Raw genomic sequence first — 12,829 nt, 5'->3', positions numbered from 1 at the left:
GACAATGGTCCCAAAAATGTGTCAAAATTGTCCGATGTGTCCGCCATAATGTTGCAGTCACGAAATTCGCAGCCATTAGTAGTAAAAAAATAATAATAATAAAAATGCAATAAAACTATCCCCTATTTTGTAAACGCTATAAATTTTGCGCAAACCAATCGATAAACGCTTATTGCGATTTTTTTTACCAAAAATAGGTCAAAGAATATGTATCGGCCTAAACTGAGAAAAAAAATGTTTCTATATATTTTTGAGGGATATTTATTATAGCAAAAAGTAAAAAATATTGAATTTTTCTCAAAATTGTCGCTCTATTTTTGTTTATAGCGCAAAAAATAAAAACCGCAGAGGTGATCAAATACCACCAAAAGAAAGCTCTTTGTGGGAAAAGTAGGACGCCAATTTTGTTTGGGAGCCACATCGCATGACCGTGCAATTGTCAGTTAAAGCGACGCAGTGCCGAATTGCAAAAACTGGCCAGGTCCTTTAGCTGCCTAAAGGTCCGGGTCTTAAGTGGTTAACAAAGGGGACCCCCAGATCCTGCCCCCCCCTATGTGAATTGGTAATGGGGTACATTATACCCCTACCATTTCACGAAGGAAGTGTAAATAGTTGTAAAAAAACACACACCGTGGAAAAAGTCCTTTATTAAAAAAAAAAAAAAAAATCCAGCAGTGTTAATCCACTCTGTCTAGGCTCCCCACTCCAACGTTGTTGGTATCCAGTGACGGGTGATCTCCTCTCCGTTCCAGCGATGAGAAGATCGTCTGGGATCCAGAGCGCAGCCTCGCCGTCCGCCTGTGTCCACCGGAGACAGCCCAGCGAATGACACTGCTGAAGCTGTGAAATTTCTTTTATTGGTGAGGCAAGGCCACCCATCACGTGACCCCGTCCCCCTCTGACACACCCTCTGCTACGTCACTGGGGAAGCCCAGGCTTCCCCCTTGCGTCAGAGGGGGCAGGGTCACATGACGGGTGGCCGTGCCTTACCAATATAAGAAAAAGTTGGAGCAGGGAGCCGGGACTGAGAGTGGATTACCACCGCTGGATTTTTTTCTTTTTAATAAAGGACTTTTTTCCACGGTGTGTGTGTTTTTTTACAACTATTTACACTTGGTACCCCATTACCAATTCACATAGGGGGGGCCAGGATCTGGGGGTCCCCTTTGTTAAAGGGGTCTTCCAGATTCTGATAAGCCCCCCGCCCGCAAACCCCCACAACCACCGGCCAGGGTTGTGGGGATGAGGCCCTTGTTTCCATCAAAATGTGGACATCCCCCCAATGTTGAGGGCATGTGGCCTGGTATGGTTTAGGAGAGGGGGGGCGCTCTCTGTCCCCCCCTTTTTTCTGCGGCCGGCCAGGTTACATGCTCGGATAAGGGGTCTGGTGTGGATTTTTGGGGGGACTCTAAGCCATTTTTTTTTAATTTGGGGTGGAGTTCCCCTTAAAATCCACACCAGACCTGAAGGGTCTGGAATGGATATTTGGGGGAACCCCACATCATTTTTTTTTAAATTGACGGCAGGGTTCCCCTTAATATCCATACCCGATCTGAAGGGCCTGGTAATTGAATTTGGGGGGACCCCCATGCTTTTTTTTATGAATGAATTCTCTCTGAATTGCCGGGAGCCGACAATTAGTTATAGCGGGGAGTCCGATTTAAATGACTTTTTTCTTTCAGAAATTACACTTGTGCAGAGACAGTTCTAAGTACGGGAAACATGCGCTATTTCACATGCATACTTTACACCCCCCTAGGTACGAAAATTTAAAGGAATATTTCACTTTTATTGTTGCACTTTAAGCATTATTAAAATCACTGCTCCCGAAAAAATGGACGTTTTTAAAAAAAAATTGGCATTGATACATGTCCCTTGTTGCAGGACCCAGGTCCCCAAACACTTTTTAGGACAATAACTTGCATATTAGCCTTTAAAATTAGCACTTTAGATTTCAAACGTTCGAGTCCCATAGACTTTAACGGGGTTCTAAAGTTCACACGAACGTTTGGTGTGTTCGCAGGTTCTGGTGCGAACCGAACAGGGGGGTTTTCGGCTCATCCATATTGAGGAATACAGACACTTGCTAATGAAAACATTTTGATAAATAGGGCCCAGTAATAGGTCCCATTTAAGATGTACTTTTGACATTTTGTGTTCTCTTTCTTTCTCCTCTCTTTTTTTTTCATGGTTCACAAATATCACCACTTTACTAGTAATGTTTTCTTAAGTAAACTTTGTAGTTGGTTCTTTTTATTCAAGGTAGGTTAAGAAATATAATGTAGTAAGAATATATTAATGTTTTTCAAGTTAGCAGCAAAATGTGTATATATGATTAATGACAAAATTAGTTCAATAACATTTGTATAGATTCAGGAATCAGGTGTTATCAAAGAGAATGCTCAGGTTTAGTTGGGGCTTATTAACATGTTTGCATTTAAAAATTAAAGGTTATCATTACATGCTGCCAAAGTTTACAGCAGTTTTTAAAGCTTTGCAGAATGCACAGCAGGGTGAAACGTTGGCTGCAAAGCTGCAGGCCCACATATTATTCCTGGCATTTGTTTAGATGTGTTGTAATGTGTTGCATTTTGAAAGAAATGTATTAACTCAAACATCAAAATGCAAACATATTTCAAAACAAAACCCTGGTGTGAACAGGTCTTATTCAATTAAAATGGGTTTTCTCTTTTATGTGCATTTTGCCTTCACTGAAAAATGTAGCAACCGCATGACAATGTGATTGCATCCTAATGCTAAGAAACAGTTTACCTTAGAGGAAAATGGTCACCTTAGAGGAAAATGCATGGAAGGTTCTTAGGTGTGTATTGACCATTCAAAAAAAAGACATTTTTTTAGATAAAAAATACTAAATTAAAGCTTTCATATTTTATTCAAAATACTTAACATATCTGAATGTAAACAGCACTGAACCTTTTGTTCTGGATATCTATGGTGGCACAAGTGATCTATGATTAGTTTTAATAACTGTAATTTACGCTTGAAATGGTTTCCCTCCTCTGTGATATTAGCTGCCCCAATCAATTTGTCTGTTTGGTTATTATTAATTGGAAATGGGTTTTATCCATTTACAGAGCATATATTATTAATGGACTCAATAACTGAAGTGATTTCCTATTCTTGAACTGCCTAGCTGAGAGCTGATAATATGTCTAATTATATTTACATATGCACTATGTTATAACTTTTTGGTATTTCCTATTTTCCATCCAACCATTAGTTATAATAATACAAAGAGCATGAAGTTGTTTCTGTCACTTTCTAGTAGCATTTTGTAAAGTTCCTGCACAGAAAATGTAACTGTACATGCCTATTTTCTAATTAGATGTCTTAAAGTTGAACTCTAAGCAAATGGCTTATAGACAAGGTCATATACATATATATGAACTGTCTTACTGTCAAAGGTTTATAGTTTTGCTCAGGCAGTTTATTGACTCATGTAACCCTGTGAGACATAGTAAGTGACCTCACTTTCCCACTGCAGTGAGTTAAGTAGTTCAGCTTAGTTTCTGCCCACCTCTAGTCTTTTGTTTGGACACTGAAGAAACCACAATCAGATCACCATTCTTATTTTTTCCACTCCTATGAACAAGTTCCCAGTGTTACAGAAACACTGTGCAATGAAACACAGCCTAATTGGCTTCAAGCAAACCTGTCTGTGGAGCAACAAAATCACAGAACTCCCTAAATTAAAAAATAAATAATCTTTTTTCTAGGGCAGTGGTTCTCAACCTGGGGGTCGGGTCCCCCTCGGGGGTCAAATGATGATTTGCCAGGGGTCACTGAATCCTGGAATGTTCCTGAAGCCCACACCACTCTTCCAACATTTTTTCCGCCCGCTGCTGCCACTCAGCCTCTTCACAGCCACCCATTTAGTTCCCGACATGGGTGGGGGGCAGAGACTAGAGGTCAGCTGACTGGTGAGGAATATGAAGTTGGAGGGGCTGGAGGAGACCCCACCTCCTGATTTTGGCAAAGATGTTACTGCTGTGAGACACCACAAAGCTGGAGACACAGAGTGTAACACTACCTGTGATTAGCCATTAAAAGTCCCCACTACAGTTCTCAGATCAGCAGATGACCTTGATCAAGAGCAATTAAATTGGCCGATCAGAACTGTCCCCAGCATTGCCACTTATCCCAACTACTGTTAGGGGTCCCCACAACTGGGGAAATTTTATCAAGGGGTCACAGCACTAGAAGGTTGAGAACCACTGTTCTAGGGGGAAGGGGTAGATAGCTATTTTGGAGTGCTACAGGTGTTGCTGGTATCTGACATCTTTGGTCATTTGCTGCATGTCAAGCTACCTCCCACCAGCTTCTACATCATGATTGTGCCCTATAACAATGTGGTGGCTGGTAGGAATGACCACAGAGTTTTTTACTTGAACAACCGTGTCACTTGAAAATGCTATTCATGCTAATTGTATGCTAACAAGCTAATATTAGGTCAGATGCAGTTACTTTTATTAGCAGTATTCAAACTAGATTTTTAGTCACTTCAATTACCGGGCCCTTTTACCCAGACACCGGGCACCTGGGCACTTTCTGCCCAGGTCAATTTTCAGCTTTCAGCGCTGTCGCACTTTGAATGACAATTGCATGCAATGGTCATGCAACACTGTGACCAAATACAATGTTTATCATTTTGTTCACACAACTACAACTTTCTTTAGATGGTATATAATCACCACTGTTTTAATTTTTTTTGCTAAATAAACTGAAAAGACTGAACATTTTGGAAAAAAGTGTGTTTTTCTTTTTTTCTGTTATAACATCTTGCAAATAAATAATTGATCTTCATAGATGTTGGCCAAAATGTATTCTGCTACATGTCTTTGGTGAAAATAACCTAAATCAGTGTACATTATTTAGTTTGTAGGAAAGTTATAGAGTCCACAAACTATGGTATATATTTATGAAAATGATATCTTGATGTACTGATGGCCTTTCTCAAAATGTCAGGACTGTACAAATATCCCCCAAATGACCCATGTTTGGAAAGTAGACAGTCCAAGGTATTTGGTAAGACGCATGGCAATTATTTTTAAGTTGTCATTTTTTTGTCATAATTTTTTGGAAAATAAAGAAAAACAAATCACAATTTTTTTTTTTTTTACATTCTGTCACCAGTACAGTATAGCATCATAATGTAACTGGTGTGACGGTGATAAGGAACATTGACTGGTGACAGTATGAAATACGAAAAAATAATTTAAATGTTTTAATTTTAATTTAATTTTTTCATTACTTTTTTTTTACATTTTTTTTAACACACTGTGACCAGAGCATTATAAATGTTACCATAGTAACGTTGTACTAGTCTAGGGAAGTGATTAGTATTTCTTTCCTTTTTTACACATTATGATTGTTTGTAGCAGTGAATTGTATTGCTATATGCAAGCATTTTACTGAATGCAGCTGATTCATTCAGTTTGTTTGGTTGTGATTTGGTTGTGATTAGCTGCAATTGGCCAGAGCTAATCACATGGTACAAATGGGCTGTGATTAGCTCTGCCTGTGCCATGTAATTGTATTGACCAATCACAATTATTCACAATGGATGGCATGAAATGAAGCCATCCATTGTTTTCAACTGTCATGGAATCTGTGATTGGTCACAGTGGTCATATGGTACTGGCAGTGAGGCGGTACACTGAGCAGTGATTGGCTGGTGACAGATTGTGATGCTGATCAGATTGGGGCCCTTCTCATATGATGTCCACTCAGAAGGTGTAAAGTTTTGCACGGCCATCTACTATAGACCAGACGGGAAAGTGTTAAAGAATCCATAACAGTATTAAGTGACCTTGCAGTGTCTGCTTGTAGGCCTGTATTATTTAAAAGAGATTGTCTTCTGGTAGTATACATTTTGTACCATTTAGGTTTAAATAGTTCATCTAGTTAATAAAACTGGAAAAAAAAGAGTTGCCAATGGCTTTGGGTAAAGTTAGAAACACAGGGGTAGATTCAGGTAGCAATTATGACTGTGTATCCATAGATACGCAGCGTAATTGCTAAGTAGCGCTGGCGTATCGACTTTCTGTATTTAGAAAGCTCGATACGCCGACTGTAGCCTAAGGGGTAGATTCAGGTGGCAATTACGCCTGCGTATCCATAGATACGCAGCGTAATTGCTAAGTAGCGCCGGCGTATCGACTTTCTGTATTCAGAAAGCTTGATACGCCGACTGTAGCCTAAGATATGACTGGCATAAGGCTCTTATGCCGTCGTATCTTGCTGCATTCTTACGTTGGCCGATAGGTGGCGTTCCCATAGTGGTCAGCGTAGAGTATGCAAATTGCATACTCACGCCGATTCACAAATGTACGCGCGCCCGGCGTACGAGTTTTACGTCGTTTGCGTTCGTCAATTTCTGCGTAAGGCTGCTCCTGCTATTAGGAGGCGCAGCCAATGGTAAGTATACACGTCGTTCCCGCGTCGCGATTTTCGAAATTTACGTAGTTTGCGTAAGTGAATCGTGAATGGCGCTGGACGCCATTTACGCTCACGTCGAAGCAAATGACGTCCTTGCGACATCATTTACCACAATGCACGTCAGGAAATTTTCCCGAAGGAGCATGCGCAGTACGTTCGGCGCGTGAACACGCCTAATTTAAATAATCCACGCCCCCTACGGGATCATTTAAATTACGAGCTTACGCCGGCCACTTTTACGAAACGCCCCCGCAAATTACGGAGCAAATGCTTCGTGAATGAAGCGTAGCTCAAGTAATTTACGGAGGCGTAGCGTAGAAACGGTATGCTGTGCATGCGTAGTAGTGCACGCCCTACCTGAATCTACCCCTAAGATATGACTGGCATAAGGCTCTTATGCCGTCGTATCTTAGGCTGCATTCTTATGATGGCCGCTAGGTGGCGTTCCCATAGTGGTCAGCGTAGAGTATGCAAATTGCATACTCACGCCGATTTACAAACGTACGCGCGCCCGGCGTTCGAGTTTTATGTCATTTGTGTTCGTCGATTTCTGCATAAGGTTGCTCCTGCTATTAGGAGGCGCAGCCAATGGTAAGTATACACGTCGTTCCCGCATCGCGATTTTCGAAATTTACGTTGTTTGCGTAAGTGAATCGTGAATGGCGCTGGACGCCATTTACGTTCACATCGAAGCAAATGACGTCCTTGTGACATCATTTACTGCAATGCACGTCGGGAAATTTTCCCGACGGAGCATGCGCAGTACGTTCGGCGCGGGAACACGCCTAATTTAAATGATCCACGCCCCCTACGGGATCATTTAAATTACGTGCGCTTACGCCGGCCACTTTTATGAAACGCCCCCGCAAATTACGGAGCAAATGCTTCGTGAATGAATCGTAGATCAAGTAATTTACAGAGGCGTAGCGTAAAAACGGTATGCTGCGCATCCGTAGTAGTGCACGCCCTACATGAATCTACCCCTAAGATATGACTGGCATAAGGCTCTTATGCCGTCGTATCTTAGGCTGCATTCTTACGATGGCCGCTAGGTGGCGTTCCCGTAGTGGTCAGCATAGAGTATGCAAATTGCATACTCACGCCGATTTACAAACGTACGCGCGCCCGGCGTTCGAGTTTTACGTCGTTTGCGTTCGTCGATTTCTGCGTAAGGTTGCTCCTGCTATTAGGAGGAGCAGCCAATGGTAAGTATACACGTCGTTCCCGCATCGCGATTTTCGAAATTTACGTTGTTTGCGTAAGTGAATCGTGAATGGCGCTGGACGCCATTTACGTTCACGTCGAAGCAAATGACGTCCTTGTGACATCATTTACTGCAATGCACGTCGGGAAATTTTCCCGACGGAGCATGCGCAGTACGTTCGGTGCGGGAACACGCCTAATTTAAATGATCCACGCCCCCTACGGGATCATTTAAATTACGCACGCTTACGCCGGCCACTTTTACGAAACGCCCCCGCAAATTACGGAGCAAATGCTTCGTGAATGAAGCGTAGATCAAGTAATTTACAGAGGCGTAGCGTAAAAACGGTAGGCTGCACATCCGTAGTAGTGCGCGTCCTTGCCTGAATCTACCCCACAATTACTGTGGGCACCTCAAGTTTACAAATCCTTAACTAGCAAAGTGTCTGACTAATTAACGTTTTGACAGCTTGACAAATGTAATTCTTTATGTGAGTTTCATTGGTTGCTATTGTTTTAAAAAGTTCTTCCCTCATACACTTGGACCGCAAGATTTTCAAAGTGAAGATAAAGTGACCAATTGGATTGCTTGTTTCATTTTCATAGAGAAAAAAAACACATTTGATTAGTAACAACCATGGGAGGACTCAAGCCTTGTACACACGCTCAGTTCACTCGGCAAGAGCCAGCAAGAAAACTGCTGGCAGAGCTTTCTTGCCGAGTATACCATGCGTGTGTATGAGGCTTTCAGGTTTCTCGTCTTTGACGCATGCGCTGTAGCTTCCTAGGCATAGGTAGGGTGAAGCAAGATGACCGTGACGGCATTGAATGTGACAAGCGCATGCTAGTTGTACGCGATGACGTCACTGCGTTCTTGCCAGTCAAAAGAACCGCGGTTCTTTTAAATGGAGTGTCTGTATACTAGGGCAGCAAGAGATTCTTGCCAAGAATCTCGTCAGGAAAAACAGCGTTTTTTTCCTGACGAGATTCTGGCCCGTGTGTACAGGGCTTCAGAATTTTAAGCCTGTAAAACAAATACAACAAACTTGCAGGCTACGGGCTAAAGAAAGTGTATGCAAAGTTCTGTTTCAAGATTTGTATTAGAAGTTTTCATAAGAAAGGCACAGACCATAACAGGCACAGTGGCATTGGTCAAACAGGAAAGCAAGTAATGCCCCGTTCACACGATCGGAAATTCCGACAGCAAAAGTCCGATGTGAGCCATTGAATGGAAATTCTGACCGTGTGTATGCTCCATCGGAGCATAGGGTAGTTCAGATTATTTCCCACCGGGTTCTCGAGGGGATCCACATCAAGAGATGTAAAATCAGGAGTATAATGGAGTCAGTTGCATAAGTTGGTACCAAGTTGGTTCCAAGATAAATGGCCAATGGATGACCACAATTCTACTCTACGTCCCACAACAGTTTAGGAGGCCACCGTGGGAGTAAATTTAATCCCCAGACATGCTAGAGAATTAGGTTGCCAAGAAAAACTATAATGATGTTTTAGGCTCCGTAGAGCATCCTCATGCATATTAATGTTAAGAGCTTATGATTTCGCCCAATTAACCTCCAAGCCCGAGATGGTCCGGAAGCAAGCTAATCGATCCACGAGGCCTTGTATTATGAGAATAGTGCTCCAATTTTACTTCCACATTTGCAGAAATATTTAAACGCCTTTCAGGGGGGTTGCCCACATGAAACAGACTCAAATAAAGCCTTTATTAGTCTTATACACAAGTACAATAAGGACCCCAGTGACATGACTAATTATAGACTGATTTATTTGACCTAAACGTGATGTTAGTTGGCTGCTGCACAGCCAGACTCCACATCACTGCAGGGGGCACTTATCACAAGTGGAAAGTCTAAGTAAGTTACCATCATGATTTTCATTATATCATGCTTATGATACTCCACGGAATTAGAACTTTTGCTTAACTATTTGTTTTTTTTTTGTTTGTCCTTACTTTTGGATATATATATCATCTTGTTAGTATTGCCTTCCTCCTTTTTGCATTACTAACAGCCCCTTTATTAGATTTAATCAATATATATGATTTATTACAGCATACTGTCCCCCAACAACTATACTCATGCTGCATCACATTTTGGGGTAGATCCTCGTACAATGGTGCATTAATGCGCCGGGCGTAGCGTATCTAAGATACACTACGCCGCTGTAACTTACTTTTTGTTTGTTAAGGGCGCGGAATTCAAATGGAAGTGATGGGGGCGTGTTTTATGTTAATACGTCGTGACCCGACGTAAACAACATTTTTTTTTAATTGCGCATGCGCCGTCCGTGCGGGTATCCCAGTGCGCATGTTCGAAATTTAACAGGAACAAGCCAATGCTTACAACAGCGATGTCATTCTACGCAAATCCCTATTCACGAACGACTTACGCAAACGACGTAAAAAATTCAAAATTGTACGCGGGAACGACGGCCATACTTAACATTGAGTACGCCTCATAACAACAGCTTTAACTATACGCCGGAAAAAGCCGAACGCAAACGATGGAAAAAAATGCGCCGGGCCGACGTACGCTCGTGGATCGCCGTAACTAGCTAATTTACGGATTTTGACGGGAACGCCACCTAGCGGCCGCCGAAAATTTGCATCTAAGATCCAACGGCGTACTAAGACGTACGCCTGTCAGATCGAACCCAGATGCCGTCGTATCTTGTTTTGTGGATACAAAACAAAGATACGACGCAGGAAATTGAAAATTACGCCGGCGTAATCCTTTTGTGGATCTACCGCTTTATGTTTAGGGATTCCAGTGACATCACGCCGATCCTCGTGGACTCCACTGCTTTTTGCGACCCCTGCTCCCCATTTTCATATTATTTCCACCTCCCCCCCACAAACATTGTTGTGCTGTTAAAATTTAGCATCAGTCCACCTAAAGTATTTTTCCACCATAGTCGTTAGACACAGATTGATTTCTGTGCAGAAAGAATCTGTTTTGCTCTGTAAATCAAGAGGAGGATTAGCCTTATGTTCTTTGAGCAAGGTTGTCAAGTCAGCTTCTTTTTTGGCAGATGAGAGCTTCTGAATTCCTTTTATTCCTAGAAACCAGCTGGATGAGGATGCCTCTGACCAAAGCCTTTTGAGCTGTTCAATTTGTTTGAGGGGAAGTATGTGATTGATCGCTATGCATAAAAAATGCCTTTAAGTCTAGGTTCACATCTATGTGGCTGTGCTTCATGCGTTTTTCAGGCACGTTTTGAAGTGCATTTTGCATTTTTATTATTTGTTTTTGCATGCAGTTTTCATGCATTTTGTGTGTTCTGTTTTTTTTCCCTTAAACCCACTGTTAACACATGTATATACCTGGTTGCTAAGCAGGGAGTCGGGAATCTGACCGCTGTGTCCTTAACAAATGATGAGTCATCAGCTGTCAGCAGGGTTCCCCCGCTGACAGCTAAATGTAAATAAAATTGCCAGCAAAAAAACACAAAAAAAATGGCAGTCCATTTAGACCCGAAGGGGGACCACCAAACCCTTATCCGAGCAAGCAGCCAGCAGGTCAGGAAAGGGAGGGGAAGAGCGAGCGCCCCCCTGAACCATACCATGCTGCGTTCCCTCAACATAGGAGGGATGGGTGCTAAAGCTCCTTGCCCTCATGTTGATGGGGAAAAGGGGCTCTTCCCGACAACCCTGGCCGGTTGTTGTCAGGGTCTGCGGGTTGGGGGCTTATCTGAATCTGGAAGCCCCCGTTTAAGATCCCACCCCTTATACAAATGGAGTACATCGTACCCATACCCATTCACCTAAAAAAACAGTGAAATGTAAAAAAAAGCCGGTTTTTGAGAAGTCCTTTTTTTAAAAATAGCTCTGAGCTGTCTTCTCCCACCGCCTTCTCTACCTCTGCCATTTTTTCCCAGCCGCCACCTCTCAAGGGTGCCATCTTCTCCCTCTGCCGTCTCCTCCCAGTGCTGTCTTATCCCCAATCTGTCTTCTTGTTCTATCTTCTCTTGTTGCTGTCTTCTTCCTCGTAGCCGGTTACCTGCTAAAAAAAAATCTTCTTCTGTGTCTTTCTTCCTCTGTTGTGTTGTCAACCGCTGTCTGGCATCTCTTATATAGCCATGGGGTATGGCCATTCGATGACATCACCCGGAGAGTCTGCCCCTTGTTACGTTAAAGTAAAAACTGCAAAACACATAAAAAATTGCATCATAAACACAACACTTGCGTTTCTGGTGCGATTCCATTAAAGTCTATTACCCGCAAAATGCGTGAAAAAGTCCCTGACCCTTTTCAAAAATGCACCGGCCACAAAACGCATAGATGTGAACTTGTACCATAGGAAACCATGTTAAATGAACTGTAGTGTGTTTCTGAAAACTGCAAAACGCACTAAAAATGCATAGGTGTGAACTTAGGGTAAATGTAATTCAATATCAAAGCATACAGCGGAATTACTCAATAGGGATTTGGTTAATCTTTATGAAGGATATTAAGCACACGTAAAGCAGAGGCTGCCACAATGACTGGGGAGTGGTCAGACCAGGGAATCTCCAACATTTTGGAAGCGAGAAACAGGGTACATGAGAGTAAGGCCTTGTACACACGAGCAGACATGTCCGATGAAAACGGTCTGTGGACCGTTTTCATCGGACATGTCTGCTGGGAGCTTTTGGTCTGATGTGTGTACACACCATCAGACCAAAATCCCCGCGGACAGAGAACGCGGTGACGTAGAAGACACCAACGTTCTCTAACACGGGAGTTCAATGCTTCCACGCATGCGTCGAATAAATTTGACGCATGCGCGGGATTTCGGTCCGCTGGTTAGACGTACTAACCAGCGGACATGTCCGACGGACAGGTTTCCAGCGGACAAGTTTCTTAGCATGCTAAGAAACTTTTGTCCACTGGAAACCTGTCCGCTAGGCCGGAAAACTGTCCGCTAGGCCCTACACACGGTCGGACATGTCCGCGGAAACTGGTCCGCGAACCAGTTTCAGTGGACATGTTCAGTCGTGAGTACGAGGCCTAATGGGTAAAATCATTCTTAGAGAGGTTAAACTCCCTCCACATGTCCACATTCGATTGAATAAAATTGGTGAAGCAACTGAACAAATTTGTGCCTATTTTTGAAGGGCATATTTTCTGGGAGCCCAGGGGCCTAGACTTATGCAGAACAGAATCCAA

General features: G+C 42.7%; 1 protein-coding gene across 1 annotated transcript in view; it reads left to right on the top strand.

The window, feature by feature from the left end:
• CLSTN2 (calsyntenin 2) overlaps window positions 1-12,829 on the top strand; it is a 1,124,690-nt gene that overhangs the window by 1,001,283 nt on the left and 110,578 nt on the right.

The sequence above is a fragment of the Rana temporaria genome, chromosome 4, assembly GCF_905171775.1.
Source record: "Rana temporaria chromosome 4, aRanTem1.1, whole genome shotgun sequence".
Taxonomy (NCBI): Eukaryota; Metazoa; Chordata; class Amphibia; order Anura; family Ranidae; genus Rana; species Rana temporaria.
This window is presented reverse-complemented; position numbering and strand designations above follow the sequence as displayed.